The 23,290-nt window shown below is 49.7% G+C and overlaps 1 protein-coding gene across 1 annotated transcript in view; it reads left to right on the forward strand.

Moving 5' to 3' along the window:
* The window catches only part of RCAN1 (regulator of calcineurin 1), a 78,923-nt gene that overhangs the window by 46,673 nt on the left and 8,960 nt on the right, over positions 1-23,290 (forward strand). The gene's annotated exons all lie outside the window — the stretch shown is intronic.

Below are 23,290 nucleotides of genomic sequence, written 5' to 3' on the forward strand. Positions count from 1 at the left end.
CTCTGTGTTTTCTTAGAGGACTGGGTGCCTTTAAAAACCTTTCTGTTGAGCTCAGTGGGATGGCTTAATGACTAAGTCCTCACCTTGCAAACACTGAGATCCTGTATGGGCACCAGTTTGCATCCCAGCTGCTCCATTTCCCATCCAGCTCCTTGCTTGTGAACTGGGAAAGCAGTAGAGGGCAGCCCGAGGCTTCGGGACCCTGTACCCATGTGTAGGCCTGGGAAAAGCTCCTAGCTCCTGGCTTTGGATTGGCTCAGCTCTGGCCATTGTGGCCATTTGGGGAGTGAACCAGTGGATGGAAGAGCTTTCTCACTGTCCTCCCTTTCTCTCCATAAATTTGACCTGCCTTTCCAATAACAGTTAATTCTACTACTAATAAAAAGCCCTGTGTTTGTTTTCCATGACTCTCGGGTTGAGAGGGGGAAGGCCCGTGCCCGATGACTGCCAGGAACGGGGATTCTGCAGACAAGTTAGTGGTCATCGCAGAGCTGTCTGTGTGTCTGCGGCAGTGTCGGTGAGCCCGTGCGGTTCAGCATCCGTGACTGAGTATATTACAACCACGCGCTGGACAGTGGCATTCGTTCTGTAATGAGGCCCTGGGCAGTCCTTTTGTCTCTGAAGGCAGCTCAGTGTGTCCCTGTGAGGTGGGCTGCCTCTGGCAGTACATTCCTGTCTGATCATCTTCACACAGACCTCTCCTTAAGAAAGCAGCAGGTGATCCAGAGCCAGGAGCGTGTGCTCCTGTCGAGACCTCATCCCAGGGGAAGGTGGGCATGCTCCATCACCTGCTCGCACGTGGCGTTAGTGTCTGGACTCACAGGGCCAGCAGGGTTGGTCCCTCCTGAGCCATGGCTCTGCGGCTCCTAGGTGACACCACCTTGCCCTGTCTTTACGTAGCCTTCCCTGTCCCATGTCTCCTCTGCCACTTATTGTAATAGCACCTCTCTAATGGCCTCATCCCAACTTCATCACCTTTCAAGGACCCTGTCCCCAGTTACAGTGAGATTCTGGGGTCTTGGGGGTTCAGGCTGAAGCATAAGACTGGTGGAGGTGGGAGGGTGGACGTTGCAATTTGACTCATGACCAAATTCATAGAAACCACTTTGAAATTGCAAAACGGTTTCTCAGATTCATTACTTTGTGGTTCTCCCATTTCTTTTCCTGAATGGTCTGTCTTCATCTTCATGGGAAGATGACAGAACTGGAATTTTACTCCAGAAGCCCACATTAAAATGCCCTGAGAGAATCTTCTAAATTATATTTGAGGCTGCCAGAGAGGATTTCACTCTATGAGACATCATCCAGAATGTTCCTTGGAGAATGACACAGACGTTTACCCCTTGGGAGCCAGGTCTGAGGCTGTCCCCTTCTGGCTGCACCTCACCATTCATGCGCTGTCTTGTCACTGCGCCCACCAGAGGAACATCTGGGAGTCAGTGCAGCAGGTGTCCTCAGATCCTCGTTCGGATCTGAGTTGTGTAGCTCTGGGGTGAGCTGGAATTCTCAGCTCTGTTCTGTGGGAGCTCCTTAGGGCTCTCCCTGTCCCAACCAGCAGTTGGCATAGTCAGTGCCTGGTCTTGGGTGGGTATCCAATGGATGCATAGGTCAACTACCTTGGCCAAACTGCTTCCTGCCAGCCTTGGGGGCTGCTGACCTCTTCCCGGCCCCCATCCTTGGTGTCCACCTTGGCGTGTCCCTGGAAACAGTTTCTGTAGGCTGCCAGGAGAGTTAAAGCTTGTCTCATTTCATGGCTGCCACAGTGCAGGTGCTACGGAGCCCCGTTGGATCTGGACTATACCTTTCCCTGGCTGTTTTGGGGCCTTAGACACTCATCCCACATACTGACTTGAAACAACTGCAAGTGAGTCATCCAGTGAATGCATTCTCAGACCTCAAAGCAGATGGGAACATCACCTAAACCACCACCAGGTTGGAAAAGGAACACTGCTGTACAAGAAGTGAAAGTATTTATTACATAAAGCCACAGGTCGCGTCCTGGAAAGTGCCTGCATAGCAGATTTCACGCGGCTGTGGCTACTGCTGTCAGACTCTCTCCTGCTTTCACTCAGTGCCTTCGAGGGCCGCCAGGAGTGTGAGTCAGGACTTGCTACACCCAGGCAAAGCATGCATGGACACAGTGCCTTAGTCATGGGCCAAAGACACAGGTTCTCTCAACCTACCAGCCAGAGGCAGTTCAGGGCATGAGTGACGGCGGGGGGGTGGGGGGGGCACCAAGGAGGACTTGAGACATGATTATTTGGTCACACCTCAGTATCTGTCGGACCAAACCCTGCCCTCAATCCTCTGACCATCTGACCCCAACTTAGTGTACTGGCCAAGCAGTTCAACAAAACTATCAAATCAATGTGAATATGAAGCAGGTGCACCACAATAAGCCTGAAATGTCTGCATGTTCTACGTGGTGCTGGTCTTTGCTTGAGTTTACCAGGTGGACCTGGAAGGGAGAAGATTCTATTGACATGGCACTAAGATAGAAATTAAAGTTCTGCTGCGGCATAATTGGTATCAAACCTTAGTAGGTGTACTGATACATGTGTAGGTGGGAATAACAGCTTTTAAAATTATCAAGCGGTTATTTTTTTTCAGTGAAAACAATATTCTCATGAAATTTAGCTCTGTGTTAATCTGATCACAGCATGAAGAGAAAGATGCTCAAGGTTCTACATGGTGTGTAGATTGTATCTCAGCATTAGCTACGTTAAAAAATGCTGTGCATGCATTTCAAAATTTTCAGTGTTTCAGAGAATTCAAGTTCTTCTTTTCTACTTCCTTAGCATTACTTATGGGTTTTACCCCTTTGAGAGCTCCACTTTCCCCAGTTTTCTTGATTTAAGAAATTATTTTGCAGGGACTGACATTGTGGCAGACTGGGTTATGCCAATGCTAGAAACACGATTACTGTCCCATATTGTAATATCAGTTCAAGTCCCAGCTGCTCTACTTCCCATCCTGCTCCCTGCTAATGCACCTGGCAAAGCAGCAGAAAATGGCCCAAGGCCTTGAACCCCAGCTAACCACATGGCAGTTCTGGATGGAGTTCCAGGCTCCTGGCTTTGGCCTGGCCCAGCGTTGGCCGTTGTGTTCCTACGGGGAGAGTGGGCCAGTGAATGGAAGATCTTGTTCTCTTTCTTCCTTCTCTCTTTCCATCATTCTGCTTTTCCAATAAATAAGTAAATCTGTCCTTTTTAAAAAGAGTTCTTGCAGAAGTCAAAGAATGTCATCTTATCAGGAGAGCTGATGTAATTGCCGATGTAAGTTGGTTGCAGAGTTCTGAATCATCGGTACGTATCTGACCAGATAAAAGACATTTCCTCAACAGCTTGAAAACAAGAAGTACACTGTCATAAAGACACATTGGAATTCTTAGCACAGTGCTTCTCAAACAGTGATAGATTATGATTGTTAAGAATTTAGCCTGAGATGGTAAGTGTGGTACAAAGTCCTCACTCCAGAGCTGACAGTGGACGTGTTGGGTCAGCTTTGGCATACATAACAACGTGCCTTGGACTTAGTGGTTTAAGTAGCAAACATTCCTGGCTCTCTGGCAGTCAGGAAGTCTGAGATCAGGGTACCAGCATGGTTAGTTCCTGGTGAGGACTCTCTTGCAGGCATACAAGCGTGGCCTTCTTAGTGTCTGCTCATATGACTGAGAGAGAGAGAGAAAAACAGAGCAAGTTCTTATAAGGACACTTCTCCTGATACCATCAGGAGAACCTTGCCCTCAAGGCCTCCCCAGCCGTCTCCAACCATCACCTATCTTAGTCCACCTCCTATTGCTTTGACTAGGTCCTGGACCCAGTCCTGGGCCTGGGTGCTTTACACAGAAGCCATGTTAGTGTGGGTCACTGCTGGGGAGGCTGGGAAGCCCAGCAGTATGACACCCACATCTAATGATGGCCTCCTGGCTGCTTCGACTAGGTGTGGGGCATCCTATGGTGATGGGCAGCAGGTACACTAGCTCAGGGCCCTCTTCCTCTTTTTACAAAGTTGCCAATGACATCCTGGGTCCCTAACTGTGTGCTGATCTCATCTATACTCAGCAGTGCTCCCTCTGTGTCTCATAAATGCATCACCCAGAGGGTTAAGCATCCGAACTCCTGGGGACACATCTGAAACCAGACCACCACTCTGGGAGTGAGGGCTCCAACACAGGATCCTCCCCACTGGCAGCAGGGAGCAGGTGCAAGCAAGGGAGTGCTTGGGAGAGGAGCCGCTGCTGTGGAAAGACCAGCTGGTCTCAGGGAGGACCTGGCTGCCAGACAGGACATTGCAATGCACTGTCCTCGGTGGGGTGCATGAGTGCCCCTGGCCAGACTCGGGTGCTGGGGGCCACCATATGATGGCAGTCCCAGCCCTGCCCCAGTTCCTCATTGGTAGCACTGGTGACACTGGAGGATGAAGCCTCAAAGGCACTTGGTCTGTGGTCCTTTGTCTCCCCCTGAAAATGACCACCCAGGACACTCACTGTATGGACCGTTCAAAATAGAAACCCCAAAATAGGGTTTGTGGCAATATTTATTTATGCAAGTATGTCCCTGCTGCCCAGAAAGTCATTTTTAGTAAGTCACACAGTCATGAGTAATCGTTTTCTCCACTTCCCCCCCCACCCCAGGTAAGCCATAGTAATGTACTAAACTATTTATCCCTGTCCTGTTTCCCCTTTTAATGGGAAAAATCTATCATTTTTCCATGTCTACAGTGGAACTGAACATTTCTTGTGAAACCTACTTCTCAGGAAAAACCCACTGCTGAGCCACTTCCTCTTATCCTGTGCTCCTGGGATGGTGGCTGCTGGGCGTGCCTTTGGGACCTTGCTTTCTGACTTAGCAAATCCCACCATCAGCACAGAGTGCTCTAGGAAGCTTGTGGGAACATGAGGAAGAATTAGGCAAAGCTGCCACATTCTGACACCAGCATCTCATAGGGGCACCGGTGTGTGGTTCATGCCCCAGCTGTTCCTCTTCCAGTCTGTCTCCCTGCCAGTGGCCTAGGACAGCCAAGTGTTTGGACCCTACCACCCACATGGAAGACTAGGGTGAAGCTCCTGCCTCTTGGCTTCCATCTGACCCAGCCCTGGCTGTTGCAGCCACTTGGGAGTGAACTAGCAGTTGGAAAATCTCTCTCTCTCTCTCTCTCTCTCTCTCTCTCTCTCTCAGGTTTCCAAATAAATATTTTAAGGAAAAGATTATTTCTTAAAAAGACACATATTTTTATTGGAAAGACAGATCTTTAGAGAGAAAGAACTTCTATCCACTGGTTCACTCCCCAAATGACCATATCAGCCAGACCTGAGCTTACCCAAAGCCAGGAGCTTCTCCCGGGCCTCCCACATGGGTGCAGGGTCCCAAAATCTCAGTTCATGTCTGTGCCTTCCCAAGCCATAAGCATAGAGCTGGAAGGGAAGTGGAGTAGCCAAGACATGAACCAGTGCCCATATGGGATGTCAGAGCTATGCAGTGGAGTATTGGCCTGCTGTGGAGTATTAGCCTGCTGTGCTACTGTGCCAGCCCTTAAGTAAATAAATCTTTGAAAAGAAAAAATCTAACTTTCTTTTGATTGAAAAAAAAAGAGAGAAAGCAAGAAAACTGTGCCTAGATGTTTCTAAATTCGCTTCTTGAACACTTCTTGTAGCTCTGCGTGCAGAAGAGCAGTACTGCTGTTCGGGCAGCATTTCTGCCATCAATCCACAGTGATTTTCCCTGCTTGTTCACTAGCGTGCTGTCTTTGGCATCAGTCACTACACAGATGGGAGTTAAACACCTGTCAGCAGTGCGTCAGCAGCCCAACTGGGAATCTTCAAATACTTTAATGATAGCAATAAATGATTTTAAGTTAGAGCCTAATCAGTTTGCCACAAAGAAAATAGTATCTACATATTCACCACCAACAGCAAAAACAAAAAAACAAAACTAACGAAAGGAGGAAACTGCCTATACATCAGCATGTCAGTACTATTTCCTCTTGGAACCACAGCTCAGTTCATCCTCAGCCCAGTGCCAAGAAACGTAGGGGGAGGCGACATTTAAGGGAGTAAAAGCAAAACTTCGGCCTGATATGACTTCTGGCTGTAAGTCACTATACAGTTCACTTTCGTCCACCTGATTTCAGCAGCTCCGTTTGCGCCTGCTTTCAGAAGGCCCGAGAGCACGTCTCATGGACTGCATTCACTCGGGCCATGACGAAGTCTGTCGTCAGCGTTTGCGCATGTGTTCTCCCAGCCGGCAGGGACAGCGGGGGTGCCTCCTTGGACCTGCGGGAAATGCCGCGTTTCCGAGGAGCGTGGTGTGGAAAGAGCTCATTCTTTCCTGCGGGACAGGACGCTCAGTGAAGGCATTTGTTGTGCTGGGGCTATTCTTAGGCCCTTAGAACAACTTGCTTAATTTTAGATCCCAGGGCCATTCCTTACCCACTGTTTCCACACCCCCCAACCCCCGACGGAGCCGGTCCCACCACCCTCCCAGGGGAACTGTGGGAAATTTGGGGGGCTATGGCAATGACTGGGGGAAAGTTGCTGGTACCTGGGCCCTGCAGTGGGGTGGCAGGGAGGACAGTGCAGGGTTCAAGGGACAAGGCCACACAGGGAGCAGTGGCTCCATCCACAATGTCAGCCATTTAGAAACACTGAGAGAAGTCTCTGGCCTACGGAGCTTTAGCACAAAGATCCCTGCCTGAGCCCCCAGCCCACCCTGGCCACTCGGCGTGCACACGCATGTCTCCCTCCCCCAACTGCATGTGTACATCCGCGTCTCCCCCGCCGGGTCCACGTCCGTGCCTCCCTCCCACGTACCATGCGCATGTCTAGGTCTTCTTTTTCACACACGCCCCACTTCAAGCAATTTTCACCAGAAACCACAGGAAGTCCAACAGGGCCTTGCACTTCCTCATTTCTGATTTGACCTTCATCATCTTGGTTCCAGTCAGTTTCTTACGGGGACCCAGTCACCCTTACCACACCAGCAGGATTTTGTGTTAGAAAATGTCAGATTGTCCTTGGGCTGGCAGTAAAAGTGAGAGTAACACGTCACGTGCCACTGATTGCTCACTGCCTGTCATGCAACACCATGATCTCCCCAGGAGAGTAAGGAGCAAACTTGGGATGACTTTGAGTTGAGGGGACAGGGGCCTGCTGTGGTGACTTTGTTCTGTGCTGGTCTTTTGGTCGTCCCAGGATAAGCATGTGGGAGACTAAATCCAAGGTGACCTGTCCAGTTTGCCGTGGTCATCAGAAGTGCCCCTGAGGTGCATGTCCCACCGTAGGGAGGAGCAGAGGGTGGCTGCAGCTGAAATAAGAGCTTTGCAAATGTGCGGTCACATGTCAGCCGAAAAGCTCCCATCCGCTGCTCCTGCTCCTGCTTCAGATCCTGCAGGCCAGCCGGGTTCCCATCTCCCTCTGCCCCACCACCACTTCTTGCCTGGGAGTGCCTCATGGATGCTGTCTGCTGAGATTTGAACAGTGGCCCCATATACCGGCTCTTACACCGCCTGAAGTGATCACAAACTGAGAGCAGGGTGCATATCTTTCATTCTCTCTCAGAGACCAGGAAGAGTCTTGGAAGATGCCTGTGGAAAGGATGCTAAGTCAACCACATTCAAACTTAGATTTTTTTCCCCATGCTCATTCAAAGTTGTCTTTTCAGTGTTCAAAGCTGTGAAAAGACACCCATCACATGAAATGCACTGTCCTAAGCCTTTCCCAGGGATTTCATCGGTGTGGCATCGTTTTTTTTCCCCACCAAAGCCCTCTTTTTAGGGGCTTAGTTTAGAGGGTACCAATAGCCTGATCATTGCTCCACTCAGTCATTCAGCCAGCGTGAGCCCAGACCCACCTTGGTGTCCAGAACTGAGTTAGATGTGAAGTCATGAGTCTCAGGCTCCAGACCTTAGGGAGCCCAGTGGGACATCCAGACATGGTCGCAGTCATCGTCTGTGCCAGGAAGGACAAGCTGCACTTAGCAGAGACTTGCACGTGTTAGAGACCTGCGGTGATGCTTTAATCCCCCTAGAGTGGGAATGAGCTGGGAGAAGACATCCACGATGTTCCAGGCAGAGACCTCAGCCCAGTGAGGGTCAGTGGAGTGTCTGTGTCTGGGGCAGTGTGGCCAGGGCTGGCCGTGCATGGGGTGGGGGCTGGGACCCTGACGAATCCCCTGCAAGTACGGCGAAGCCCCTCCAAGTTCCTCACACCCTCTCTGGATTACTAACGAGGAGGGCCCAATTGTCATGTTCCCTGGCCCACCTGGTCCCATTGCCAAGTCAGAGATGCAGATGGGGTGGCTGCTTCCAGCACCCAGGCTGCCCCCTGAGCACCCTCACAGCAGCCCTGGGTGATGTAGGTGTAACAGGATGCAGACAAGGGACAGGGAGGTGACTTCGGGTCGCCCTTATGGAGTCCCAGACTGGTGCTAAGTGGTGCCCTCTGTCAAGTGCTGCCCCATGAGGGGGCCTCAGGACCTTGCAAGATGCCCTCCCTCCTCCCACTTGAGCTAACCCCATTCTCCTACCACTGCATGCATCAGTATTTATCCTCTTGCCCTTGACCCTTAGGTTGCCAGGGACATCCCTTGTGACAGAGTCCACCAAAACATCCAGTGGTCAGTCCGATCCTAGCACCTTTGTAAGTGCAATGAAGGAGGCACAAGGCCCCAGGGATGTCTAATACAGAGAATCAACCCCCAAGGATGCCAAAATCCACAGGTGCTTGAATCACTCATGTGAAATGGCATTGCACTTGCCTGGTCTCCCTCATCCTCCCATGCACCTGGGGGTATCCCTGGATGGCTTACAATACCTGTGCAATGTAAACAGTTGTTATGCTGTGGGATTATTTTGAGCAGTTGACAAGAAAGAAGTGTGTACTGGTTCAGGGCAGGCGTAGGCATCTCAGACTCGTGACTGGTTGAATGTGAAAAACTGCAGATCAGTAAGGCCCAATGCTTCGCTTCAGCAGCTGCCCTCTGCCCAGCACGGGTGCCTGAGCAGCGGTCATGCAGGTGAGCCAGTACCCATGCCGGCTGCACTGCAGCTGGATTGTCCCTCCCGCCCACCTGCAGGGCTTGCTAAAGCATGGCTTCTCATGCAGAGAATCCAGCTGAGCTTTCTGTCACTAGGTGGTAAATGGCCACATGCCGGAGTCCAGCTCCAGCCGAGAGTTCGGAGCTCGGGAAGGGTGCGTGGAGTCGGCGATAAAGAAAGACACAGACACTGACACTTGATGCGTTCTCACAACAGCCCAAGAAAAAGCTGTCCTTTTTATTTACTCAAAACCTCACAAGCTTCTGCACAAGCAACTAATTGTTCTATTTTTTTACTTCAAGACTAAGGGGGCATGTACAGACATTCGGTCACTCTGTCCGCACTTCAAGGCTAAGCAGGTGTCCCCAGAGATAATTCTTTAAAACACTGTATTCATATTCTTCAAAGCAAGCCATTATTCATTCTTCAACAGTAGCCATGGAGCAGCAGCCAGGACTCCAAGGCCAAGGCACATGCAATTACCTGCTAATCAGTAATACATTCCTACCACATTTCTATTTCTACAACTTACCCATTATTCAATGGGAAAATAGTTTACAAGGGAAAAAATATAAATCTAAAAGCAAAAATTACAAATATTAAATCCCTCTACAACTATAGACCCTGCAACCCCATAAATAAAACAATAATCAAAAACATTTTTCTTTAATAAAAGCATCCTTAGTTCCTCTAGCTAAAAATTATAAAAGCGGCTGAAACAGCTACATTTTCTATGCTCCAAAAAATTGCAAAACAGGCTAGCCTATAAAATAACAATAACTATACTTATTGCCATCGCAATTTCAGCTCTCACTCCCATCACCTGCATCCCCGTGGGTCCACTGGGTGCTACCTGACTGGCCAGGCCCTGGAAAGGAGGCAGATCCGCCTCACCTGTGACCTTCTGTCTTCCTGCTGCCTTCTGGCCTTGAACCAGTCATTATTTTAGGGCAGGGCACTCGTGCAGTGCTTCCAACAGCCACACATCTGGTAGCTTATGGCAGCTACCATTTCTTGGTTGGCTGGGCTGGAGAGCAGAAGCCCTGCATGTTTGGCTGGGGCTCAGGACTCTGCAAGGCTGGGCCAGATTTCCACATGGGAGCTTCGGGGCAAGGCTATACTTGCAAGCATGCTCAGATCCCAGCTTCCTTGCTAGGAGCTGCACCAGTTTCCAGAGCCACTCAGGTTGCTTGTCACATGGCCCCTCCCTCTGGACAGCCACAACAGAGAGCACCTCTCAGTACCTCGCTTGCCTGCTCAGGGAGTGGAATCCCGTGCTGGTTAGACCCGGGTGGATATAGCCTGTTCACCAGCAGGACACAGGCCTGGGGGCTGCCTCAGAATCCCACCCAGCACAGCAAGTGGGTGTGAGAAGACCACCCCCCCACACACACACCACCATCAGTCCTTCAAACTGAACACATTGTTGCCAGTTCACTGAGAAGGGAACTGAGGCCCCAAGTATTGAGAGGCAATATCTAAAATGCCAAATAAACAGTAGCTCTTGGGTACTGAGCAATGAGGATGGATCTCAGCCAAGCCAATAAAAACAGATTCCAGCTACAGGCCAACAGCAGATCAGTGTGAGGTGCACCAGATCCCTGGTCGTGGGTTCTGGAGACTCTCAGTGCCCACATTTGAAAAAAAGAAAGAAAAGCCATTCCTGCCATGGCCAATTCAGAAGACAGAAATAAAGCGATAGCTTGTTGATACCCACACCTGTCTTCTTTTGGAAGGTTGGATCTGCCAGTGCTCTGCGATGCTACATTTCACCATGTGAAAATTGGTCAGAGTTGATTTCCTGTTGCTGCAACAGTATCCCAAAGCAATGGCAAGGCCTGAAAACAGCAGGCTTGTTATCTCCTGGATCCAGAGGTCTGAGGGCCACAGTCATTTCCCATGGGGCTGAATCAAGGCGTCCGCCAGGCTGGTTCCTCCCAGTCTTGCTTTCTCAGAGTCTCTGTTCTGTGATCCGCAGGTCTGCAGCTGTCCTCCCCCACCTCCACCCCCACCCCCTGCTGATCCTGACCCTCCTGCCTTCTCCACCTGCACACCTCTCTGGGGGCTCCATCATCACGTAGTTCCAGGCTGCTCAGTGAATTTGCACCTGCATTGCCTTTTGCCGTATGTGGTGGCAGCTTCACGGGTTTGGAGGAGTACAGCAGGCTCACCTCTTCTGGCAGAGGGGCACGATTCAGCCCGCTCACAGCCTGAGGCCCACCTTGCTACAGGTCATAACAGATAGCACTTGGGTGGGACTTTCTAGTGCTAAACCCTGGGTACTGCCACAGCCAGTGTGGGTCTAGACTCCGTGGTGCCTGCCCCATCTTTTTTGTTGTTGTTGTTTTTTAAAGATTTATTTATTTGAGAGGGATGCAGAGAGATCATCCATCTGCTGTTTCACTTCCCAAATGGCTGCAATGACCAAACTGAACTGGTTCGAAGCAGCCAGGGGCTGGTTTCACTCTGCTTGGGTCCAGAGGCTGTGCACCCCAGATGTCAAGCTCAGAGCTGGCTGGCGGTGCTAGCTCTCTCAGACTCGTCTGGGGGCTTTGGACCAGGGGCTTCTTTTCCAGTCCATGTGGGCTTCCTGACACCATGGTGCCTGCATCCCAAGGGTCCCAACAGGAAGGGCTCCTGAGGAGAACCAGATAGGAGTGCGTGCATCACGCAGTGTCTTGCAGACAAGGTGGCATGGATGGTTGCATTCACAAAAAGCACTCCATGTTCAAGGATGGGAGACACACTCGGCCTCTTGATGAGGAAATGGCAAGGTTCTACCAGAGCCTGCAGCATAGGAGGGTGTTGCAGGCATCCTAAAAAGGTCTCCACCACTGCTTCCTGCAGCATCCAGCCACACTGTACGGAGTCCTCCCCATCCTGCCCTCCTGAAGGACACATTATTCAAGCCCAGGGGCGGGCATTTGGCACAGCAGTTAAGTCACCTCTTGGGATGCCCATATCCCATATCAGAGTGCGTGGCTCAAGTGTTGGCTCCTCCATTTCCAGCCTGACTTCCTGTTGCTGTTTGTCTTGCGAGGCAGCAGACGACAGTGGCTCCTCCACCTGTGGGAGACCCAGACCAAGTCCCCAATTCCTGGCTATGGCCCGACTTAGCCCTGGCTGTTACGGCCATTTGGAGGGTGAGCCAACAGATACAAGATACCTATCTTTCAAAGACATTTTAAATAAAAATGTTTTTATCTGATTCATTAGTGCATTCATTTTGATGTTCTTATCTTGCATGCATTATTTTTAAAACAAGGTATGCAAAGGCAAGATTTCCTAAGAAATTTACATCAGTTAACAAATATTAGTACTTAGCCACTGCTGCCTAAAAATAAAAGCAGTCAAAGGAATTTTGCCCATTCCTTAGTGAAAGCAGCTTCCTGTGTGACCTGCGTGAGAGTGGAGAATGGATACCGCTTTCCCTCCCTCAGGTAGAGATGGGGAAACACAGGGATCTATTCTCTTCTGACTCTTTTGACACCTAAATCCATTCGGAAGTGTTTTACCTACAGGACTTCGTGCCTGACTGAGTGTCGGGATTGGAACATCCCTGGCCAGGTTTATCCATGCTGTGCATACCCGCCCCACCTCCAGTAGTCTGAGTTGAGGGTGTCTGTAACATACAGCACTCATATCATCTTGCCACTCAAGTTGTGGTCTTGCCTACCAAGCGTCAGTGCTAAAGCCATGTAGCGCCAGGAACTGAGTCTTAGGCTTTTGGAGCCTCTGGCACAGCAGCAGCACCTGGCCATGGCTTAGTGCACAATTTATGATTGATCTGACCTTCAGCGTCTGGAAAGATGGCCTCTTGTCTCCAGTGGAGAGAGCACAGTGCTTAGCTGTGGGCATTGGGCCCGTAGATGTTTATAGATGGTGTTGAGTGTTCCAGGTCCTTGTGTGGCCTGCCCCTATTTGAACAGAGGCAAGCAATTAAAATGCAATAAATCCAAGAAATACAGGTTCCTGGTGCTAGGAGAATAGGTAGTGGGGTAATTTGACCCAGCCATGAGGCCCAGCAAATCCTTAATAAATGGAGGTTGAATGAACTGACACATTCATGATTTCCCTTTCGATTTGGGAAAGCTGCTAATCCTAAACAGCTCACACAGGAATTTCCGGGACAGGTACTTGAACAGTGTGTGTCTGTAGGTAGGCAGCACCCAGCCCCAGGAGAGCCCACCTGCCCAGGAAATTCTCCCCTGTAACTGACTTACTGCCTGGAATTTTCCCTTGAGAGATGCATTCCTTTCAGGGGTTGAGAGATGGAGCTACAGAATTTGCTGATGAAATGCAAATTCCCTTGGAAGCCTCCTCCATTAAACAGCTGTCATCATTCATGCCATAATGGGAGTGGGGGAAGTTTGCTGGGTAGCTTTCCAGTCTCATTAGCAGAAAGATCCGGAAGAAGGGGCCCATCCAGGGAGAAGGGAAGAGGCCAAGGTGTGAACCTAGGACAGCAAGAAATGTAAGACAAGAAGACACAACTGAAGATGTAGGAATGTGGTGCTGACAACAAATTCAGTAGTTCTGCTCAGAGACGGCATCACGTTTGCCAATCTTCCTACAGGCCTGGGGATCGCCTATCTGCTGGCCATTCTGGAGCCTGTGGAAGTGGGTGAGCTCTGTTGACGCTGACACGCAATTCAGTCCACCCCGCACAGCACGGAGCAAGCTGACTGAAGAGTGAGTGGCTCAGCCAACACAACCATTTAGTTTGGTATTCTACTAGAGAAAAAGGCAGTTGGCAAGAAAGGTTGTTGATGGAAAGCAAAAAATATTTTCTGGTGAAATCTGTATTTAGAGGCATTTGAGGCAAGAGATGGAAGCCCTTTCAACACTAGGCAGTCTAAATATTAATGGATTAAAAATGCCAGGTTGAGGATTGTGCATAACAAATATTCGCAGTGCAAATGAAAGCTGTGATTCCCAAACACCATGGAAAAAAAAAAAAAAGAGGGCAGATTTGCCTCACTGGCTAACTTTGAATCCTACATAGTGTATCCTTGGGCCAGATGTACTTGACCATTGAAATATAGCAACTGAGATAGGAGTGGGAAGGAAGAAAAGCCCCCCCTTTTTTTTTGTTACCAAAGTAACCAAATTAGCAGATGTTCATCCATGGAACAGGGAGAATTCTGGTAAATCCAAAGACACAAAAAGGAAAATTTTACATCTTTCTCAGTGAAGATTCTTTCTTTTTACCAAAATGAAGTCCCAACAGTAAACTGCAGGGCCAGGCATTTGACACGGTGGTTACCCCGGCTTGGCGCGCCATGCCCTGTAGCAGTACCTGGTTCAAGTCCAGGCTCTGTCCTGCATTCCCAGCTCCCTGCCAACACATGGCCCCAAGGACAGTGCTTGGGCCCCTGCCACCCAGCTGAGTTCCAAGCAGCCCGGCCCAGCCTTAGCAGTCACAGTCATTTGAGGACTGAACCAATGGGTAAAGATCTTTCTCTCTTTTTTTAAAGATTTATTTTTAATTTTTATTGGAAAGGCAAATATACAGAGAGGAAGATCTTCCATCTACTGATTCACTCCCCAAATGGCCATAATGGCTGGAGCTGAGCCAGTCTGAAGCCAAGAGCCTGGAGCTTGTTTTGGGTCTCCCATGTGAGTGCAGGGTCCCAAGGCTTTGGGCCGTCCTCGACTGCTTTCTGAGGTCACAAGCAGGGAGCTGGATGGGAAGCAGGGCCACTGGGATTAGAACTGGCACCCATATGGGATCCTGGGCATGCAAGGCGAGGACTTCAGCCAGTTGGCTATCCAATCTCTTATCTCTCTCTACCTTCCAAAGGAAATGAAAATAAGTAAACAGAAACATTTTAAAAGATAAACATGATTGTGTAACATACCTTTTTTCTTTTTTCCTCTTGAGCATCTTTTTATGTCATTAACTTTCACCCCATCATTGTGAGTGGCTCTGTAGGCTGTTGAGTGGACTGTAAGCATAAGTGCTCTCTGGATGCTGATGGGATACCCCATGAGGCCTATGGGAACATGCTGCAGCTACATCTTTACCTCCAGCCCTGAGGATTTCCTTAGAATGAATGCCGAGACATGAAGCTGCTGGGTTTGGGCTGATGTGACGCATCCAGGGGGTTTAGACCGTGGTGCCAACTGCTGATTTTCCTTGTGTACTTTCTTTAATGAGTTGGTGACTGTGGGCAGAAGCAGCCATGTTCTTGCTATGCCCAACCCAGGAGCGGTTTTGCTGCTGGGAGAGGTTTCAGATGATTGTTCTCGGGTGGGGAGTCTTTGGAGCTTTCTCAACCCCTTGTGTTTGGGTCTTGTTGGTGCTCGGCTAGTGGGCTGGCCTGGTGGTGGACGCCATGATGTGCCTCAGGTCCTTTCAGGGATAAAGGCAGTTGTGGCCTTTGGTGATGGCTCAGCCAAGGAAACACACCCCACCCTGATCCTGCCACCTTCGCTGGGTAGCCCTTCCCCTCAAACTGGCCAGGGAATAGAACTGAAGCCTAACACTCTCTTATTCAAGTTAGCGTCACCCCTACCTTCAGGATTCCCCAAAGGGACAGCGAGGCTTCTGTGGGGACCACAGTGGAGCTGCACTCTCCCTCTCCAGGCCTACTCCCTCCCCCCCCTTCCCCATCCCCAGCACTGGCCTTTCACTGCTGCCAAGTGGGGCTGGTCGGTTGGGGTGGATGTTGTTCACACTGAATAAGCCAGGTCATTCCCACCATCAGAGACAGCAGTGCTACCATGCCCTCCCACAGTGTGGGGCAGCTCAGGGTGAAAGACTAGAGTTAGACCTGCTGTTCTAAACATATACATGTCCATGGGGAGATGGGTTAGCACTTTCAAATGCTATCTTCCCAAGATGGTCTTTTAAAAAGCAAATCAAAACAGAATGAACAACAACAAAAAACTTGCTTTGAGTTCAGCTGGATCTCTTCCCATGATGCTGGTGACCAAATATTCCCACATCTACTAATGGCATGCAAATCCTGCAGAAATCAGGAATAATGTTGTGGTTTGGACTCTCAGCACTGCCGTGCACCTCCGGGGTCAGCCATGATGGTTTCTTACCAGTGATCACTGAAGAAACCAGCCATGGTGTATGTGCATGTGCATCGAGACAGAATCGGGGTCATCCCTGCGCCTGCCTGGCATCATGCCCTGGCATTTTCACCTTAATTCTCAGAGAAGCGTGAGAATGTGTTGCACGTGCCCGTGGGAATGCGTGGTTCCAGGCAGAAATGCCCAGTAGGAGCTGCTGTGTGAGGAGCAGGGGACGTGCACTGTAGATGTCTCGGTTGCCAGAAGTGGGAGTGTAACCCTCAGGATGGAGCAGCACCCCTAAAGCACCCCAGCACCTAGCAGGGGACAGCTGCATTTGATGAGTCACTAAGTGAAGAGGCTGGAAGCACAGGGGGCTGACACATTGGCTCAACTGGCTAATTCTCCACCTGCAAGTGCTAGCATCCCTTATGATCTCTGGTTTATGCCCCGGCTGCTCACTTCCCATCCAGCTTCCTGCCTGTGGCCTCAGAAAGCAGTCGAGGATGGCCCAAAGCCTTGGGAACTTGCACCCATGTGAAAGACCTAAAGGAGGCTCTGGCTCTTGGCTTCAGATTGGTTCAGCTCAGGCCATTACAGCCACTTGGGAAGCGAACCAGAGAATGGAGGATCTTTCTCTCTTTCTCTTCTTCTCTCTATAAATCTGACTTTCTAATAAAAATTTAAAAATATTTTAAAACTAAATAATCTGAGAGCCCAACCAGCCAAGAGTTTCGGTCAGCCTTGGAGGGGCTGGCTGGAGACCTCAGGCAGCGATGGAGTGGTTGGGGTTTGATATGTCTACTCAGAGCTCCCGGCTACCCATGTCTTCTGTTAATTATCCCTCATCTCTGGCAAAGTCAGAAACCTTTACTTATATGCAAAACATACCAATATTTAATATTGGCACTGATTTTTTTGCTTTACATATTGAGATGAGGGAGCAACAAGGAAGCTGCCCAGGTAGGGCTCATCAGCCTAGGGCACAGTGCTGGAGCAGGGGGTGCACGGTCAAGGCCCACACACCCAGCAGGCCCATTTTCAATGCTGCTCATGTCTGAGCTATGAGGGTGGAGTCTTGCCTATCCTGTGCTTGCTGCTTCTTAAGTAGGTTTCTGAGTCTAGGCTCCACTGCCTTGTAGATAAGGTTTGTTTCATTGTCCGGGAGGAAAGCTAAGAGGCAGTTGGCTCTCAGCTGCACCAGTGTGAAAGGGAACAGAAATGGAGGTAAAAGTGCAGGAGGCACTTCTCTCTGCACTTGGCACCGAAAAAACAAATAGATAAATAAATTTAGACACACACAGTGTTTAGCAGAATGACTGAGGTCTGTGTGATACGCCTAATGTTAAAGACTTAGATTTCTCCTATTCTCTACCCCCGCCCCAGAAACATATCACCTTTGATCTTCTGCCCAAGTACCTGAGCCAGCGGCTCACCAGGTACATGTATGCTATTTGTGTTGTCCCCAGCCCCCCAGAATGAGACCCATCCTCCTAGGCCAGAGCGTGGTGTGGTGTGGCCGGCAGCTCTTCCCGGCTGTCTGAGAGGCGACAATGGAAGAAACGAGACTCCCCCACAGCCGTTCCTGTTTGCTCACTCGGATGCAGGACTCATTTTGGCATGTAATGGGATTGACCTGGGGAAACAGGGTTCTCAGAGCCAGAACCGAGACAACTAGGGGCAGGGGTTCAGTCAGTGGGTCAGTTGGAGGAGTGTGATCCCCGGTGGGGGACCATGCGCAGCCTGCTCCTGGGGGACAGTCCTTGCCCAGGTTGTTGTCTCCTGGCTTGGCGTGGCATTGAAGCTAAAATTAGAGCCAGTGATTAAAGCAAGGTGGGTCTGGAAAGGATCGTGCAGAGAAGGAGTGAGTAATGAAGGTGGCTTTGGCCCCAGTCAGCTCTGAATAAATGTTGCCTCCCTTAATCCTCCTCAGCCTGGTCTCCAGGTCAGTACGTGCAGCTGCGATTGGCCCCTGGCTATTTCTTCACTTGAAGCTTTGCAAGTGGTCCTGTTCCAAGCAGTTGCAGCAGCAGGGCGGTTAACCTTTATGTGCTACGGAAAGATTGAGGTAATAAGGAAGCAGAAGTTCATGGAAGTCTGCGTACACATGGCGTGTCACCAGCAAAATGCACTGTTGTGAACTGTGACCTCTGCAGGAGTATTGTACATGCACACTCTTCTCCCTCCTTTAGATGGGTGGCTTTTTCTCTTCTTTTTTCTCCCTCCCTCTCTGCTTTCTCTTTTGGATGATTACGACATCATTCTGTTTACCCCTTAAGTACACAGCCCACCATGGCTCTTCTGCCCACCCCTGGGTTTAGGGCTGTGGCCCTCCCAGTGTGAATATGCATTGCCTAGCTGACTACTGCATCTGGGGCTTGCCCGCCTAAGCTCTTGGTGCCTTGGCTGAAGGGACCGGAAATCCCAGATCCTGTAGAAGCCCGTGTCCCCTGCAGGTGCTCTTGCATTTTGCCACGACCATGTGCCAGTCATTGCTGCTGCTTTCCCTAGGCCCAAGTCGGCTGTCAGTCTCACTGATTAGGCACGAACTCTCTCTTGCTGTGGAGGACATGCTTTCTTGACTGAAAACAGATGCTCTTGTAGGATGTGTCTCTCGCTGCAGGTGGGGATCCTCCACACTCATTCTCTGCCCTTGGAGACAGGCACCCCCCCATGCGGCTCCGGACCATTTTGAGTCAGATACAGAAAGCGATCATCCGCTTTGCTTTCCACTTCCTTTGAAATAGTGGCCCTGCCCTGTGGCCAAGCAAATTTTACTTGGAATAAAACAAAGGTGAGGGATAGGAATTCCTGAGCCCAATCTTTTTTTTTAAGTTTAAGTTCTATATTTCTGTGAAATTTTTGAAACACGCTCATACAGCTCAATTATATGATCTGGAGTCACAAAAAAGGCTTACACAGATTCTGCTCATGTTCTCACAAAGTAAACCCGATGGCATTAGTCAGAATAAGAAGAGCATTGCACGATGGAATGTGTGTCTCTTCTAAGGATCTTAGTACGCAAGATCCCCATCCTGCGGGAATGAATGGACAGATGAAGAGTTCCCAGGGACAGAGTTTAAGCATCCAGGCAAAGGAAGATAGTGTTTACATGACCTGGAGAAGAAAATGAAACAATTTCAAAATGTTTGTGGGAAATGAAATGAACATGTAAGTTTAAATTGGTGTCTTAAATTGTAAAGCCATGCATGCAAAGGGTTTTCTTTTTTTTTGTAATGTTAATTTTTTTTTTTTAATAATCTTACTTAGTTGATTAGGGCTACAGGGTGAAAGTGGGTAATACCATTGTTTCCACATCAATATCATTTTACCCTGTATCTGGGGTCAGGGAAAAAAACAAAGGGAAAAGCCCCATCCAACCTCCCACCCATCCCAGAGCCCCAATGGGAGGCGTGCTCTGAGGGTCCTGCTCATACAGTTCTGATAGTTCATCAGTTCTGGATTGCTGCCAATCTCTCAGTTCCAATCGCAATGAACCCTATTCAGAATCCACTGGCCGACAGTCTCTTCATGGTTGGGGTTCTAAGATCAGCAGCTCCTGAGCCCAATCTTGAACTCGTTTCCTGATTATTCCTAAAAGTAGACAAAAAAATAGCAATTCCTTTACCAATAGCAAAAAGAATATTTTTTCCCCTGTTCTCTGCCTCATACTTGTTCTTCATGAAGAAGCCTAAAGGAAGTGGAGAATTCAGTCACATGGCCACTTGGCAAACAGTCTGCCAACCACATAAGCACAGAATTTTTGAACACATCTGCTGGCAAAGCACTTTATTTGTAAATTCTACTTAAATTCTATTTCACTCTGGACACCCTTTTCAAACATGCCCTAAAAATGGGCATTAACAAGGTCAAGCTTCGCGACCCTTTTTGTTTTGATTTTTTAAATATTTGATTACTTAATTTGAAAGGCAGAGTTACAGAGAGGAGAGGCAGAGCAGAGTTCTTCCATCTGCTGGTTCCCTCCCCAAACAGACAAAGTATTCAGAGCGGGGCCAGGCTGAAGATTGAAGCTTCAGCCATATCTCCCATGGGCGTGTAGGAACCCATGCGCTTGAGCCTTCTGCTGCTTTTCAAGGCACATTAGCAGGGAGCTGGATTGAAAGTGGAGCAGCCAGGACTCAAACCAGCATTCATATGGGATGCTAGTGCTATAAACAGCAGCTTAACTTGCTACATCACGACATTGGCCCCAAAACAGGCAATTTTTTTTTAAGATTTGTTTACCGGCCCAGTGCATAGTCTAGCGGCTACAGTCCTCATCTTGAACATGTCAGGATCCCATATGGGAAAGTAGTCAAGGACGGCCCAAAGCCTTGGGACCTTGCATCCGTGTGTGAGACCCTGAAGAAGCTCCTGGCTCCTGGCTTAGGATCGTGCAGCTCTGGCCGTTGCAGCCACTTGGGGAGTGAATCATTGAAGGGAAGATCTTCCTCTCTGTCTCTCCTCTCTCTCCTCCAATAAAAGTAAATAAATTTTTTTTAAGAAGTAGATTGAGTTTTAAAAAGTTATTTACTTTTATTGGAAAGGCAGATTTACAGAGAGAAGAAAAGACACAAGGGAGAATCTTCCACTGATTTTTTTTCCCCCAAATGACCACAACTGTCAGAGCTGAGCTGATCCAAAGCCAGGAGCCAAGAATTTCTTCCAGGTCTCTCGCACAGGTGCAGGGTCCCAAGGCTTTGGACCATCCTCTACTGCTTTCCCAGGCCATAAGCAAGGAACTGGATGCAAAGTGGAGCAGTGGGGACATGAACCAGTGCCCATACGGGATGTCCACTACATCACAGTTCCAGCCCCTTAGGTCTTAAATGGAACTTGTTCTTTCTGGAACTGACATGTGGGAGCACTCTGCAGTGACCCAGGAAAACCTCCCAAGGCCTGTGTTACACAAGTGTGTAGTGGGGCTACAGTCCTCCCTGTGTGCCTCACACCACAAGGGCATGGGAGATCCACGAACATCCCAGCTAGAAAACGTGTGATCTTGAGCATGGCCATGTGTGCTCATGTGAGGCCCACGTGCCCCCCACCCCTCATGCTACATCACCCAAGCCAGAAAGGAATGTCCAAGGTGTCCCAAAGCCAGAGCACTCCCTTCCCCCATCAGGCTCCCAGCCCCCACCCAGCACTCCTCTGAACGCCCCCATCATCAGCTTCCCTAGGGAGACATAGGACCAGCAGCCCGGATGCCAGGCAGGTGGCCGTGGGTGCATCTTGGGCTTGGCCGAGCCCTCGCTGATGGGCTCCTTCAGCAGGAAGTTTGGCTGGCACCACATTCATGAATCTCTGCCGCCAGGGTTTCTCCTGGTCATGCTGAAGTCACCGGGACTCCTCCACCTGTAATGACGATGATGGAATTTGTCATCAACCTCACATTTTCCTCCCCCAGTAAAGAAACTCCTTAATGAAAATGTACTCTCTCACTGCTGGGAGCCAGTTCAAAGAGACACAGTTTATAGAGCCTCATTTATAGGATTTTTTTTTTTCTTTTTAATGGTGTGAGTGGAAGAAATGCAAACCATCCAAAGCTCGCAGGTGACCGGAAGCATTTTAGTTCTTTGTTAACTCGTGGCTGCAGTTCTCCTCCCTGGAGTTGTGATCTTGTTACGGGAGCCTTGGCGAGGCCGCCCTTTGTGGGCCCTGGCTCCCCCAGCACATGTGATGAGTCAGGAATGCCCTTGCCTTCCAAGCCATCAGGAATAGGAAGTAGGAAAGTCATCTTTGCGGTACGCACCATGGATCGACTATTTGTGTTCTCAGTGTACGTTCCTTCACGTGGGACCTTTACAAGTCCAAGGTCATGTCTGACACCAGTAGACCTGTCCTCAAACCACAGACGCTAGCAGGAGAGGGGAAGCTGAGGCAAGCGCAGAGCCGCATTCCCTCTGAGAGTGTGGGGACAAGGGTCCCAGGAGACCCTGTGTCCTGGGCCAGCAGCAGGGTATGGATGCCCCGAAGGAGCCCAGCTGCTCTGTGTGGCACGCTGACAGCCCCAGCTGGCCCCACACCTGCCCTGCCATAGCCAGGGAAGCCCAGGGGCCCTCTCTGCCACCTTGGGCGACCTGATGACTTTTTGTTGTTTTTGACAGACAAGCATCCATGTTTGGCAACCTCCCTACCAAACAAAAGCCCCCATGATACCAGCCCCTGCCCTCAGATCAGAAATGCTCAGGCTCAGTTCATATGCAGCACCTCAAAGCCAAGATCAAACCCACGCAGCGTGTCCGCCAAAGAGTGTTCAATGGCTTCCAGACACGCCACTGTGCTTTCTCTTGCTTTGGTTGTTGTTTGTTTGTTTTGTTTTGTTTTGTTTTTGTTTTTGTTTTGCTTTCATTCATAGAATGAAATCAAGGTAACCGTGAATCCATGCTGTTATCTCAGACCCACAGTTTTTCAAAAATCATCTGCTCATACCTGTGGAACTGCAGGCAAAGGGGAAGCGGAGTAGAGGGAGGGTGCTCCTGAACCACTCCCAGCTTCCTGCGCTGCATTCCCACGCCCCCACCACCACCTGCCCCCACCTCCCATACCCACACCACAGTCCCACCAGCACCACCAGCCACACCTGCGTGCACTGGAAATGCGCACTTCCAAGCGCATCCCGCCCTCACCCCCCACCCCGCTCCAGTCGCCTTGCAGGAGACCCCATTGGCTCCGTTGGTGACTGACCTTATCCTGCTCCCCCGACATGGCATTTAGGTCTTCCCGAGTTTCAGGTCCCAGGTAATTTAGCAAAGCAAGTCTTGTGGCCAGTTGCTTACACAACTGCAGCGGGCTGCCAGGCCCAGTGTGCCCAAGTGAAGAAACACTTAATGCTCACCTGCCCTGGCTTCTCCCTCGGTGCAGGCATAAACACGTCGCTAGGCTGCAGCTTTTCGTTTTCCTCCGTTGCACATATTCTTTTCTCATTCTTGGCTGACTTCAATGAGTCTTTGAAGTCCCTGCTCAAAGGAAATCATAGGGTTCCATTCAACTTTTGGAAACCCAAGAGCTGTCCCTATGTGCCCCTGAACAACAACAACAAAGAATATTTAAGGAATTTGAATGCTTTTAGGTGTCAGTTAAATTGATGAGAAGGACTCCCAGCAGACTTCCATGGGACTATAAAGGGGGAAGGCACTTAATAAGTTTCAGGAGCTGCTCCCTTGGTATTTATTTTCATTTAACTTGAAAGGCAGAGGGACAGAGAGCTCACATTTATGGGTTCACTCCA

Source organism: Ochotona princeps, chromosome 3 (genome assembly GCF_030435755.1).
Source record: "Ochotona princeps isolate mOchPri1 chromosome 3, mOchPri1.hap1, whole genome shotgun sequence".
Taxonomy (NCBI): domain Eukaryota; kingdom Metazoa; phylum Chordata; class Mammalia; order Lagomorpha; family Ochotonidae; genus Ochotona; species Ochotona princeps.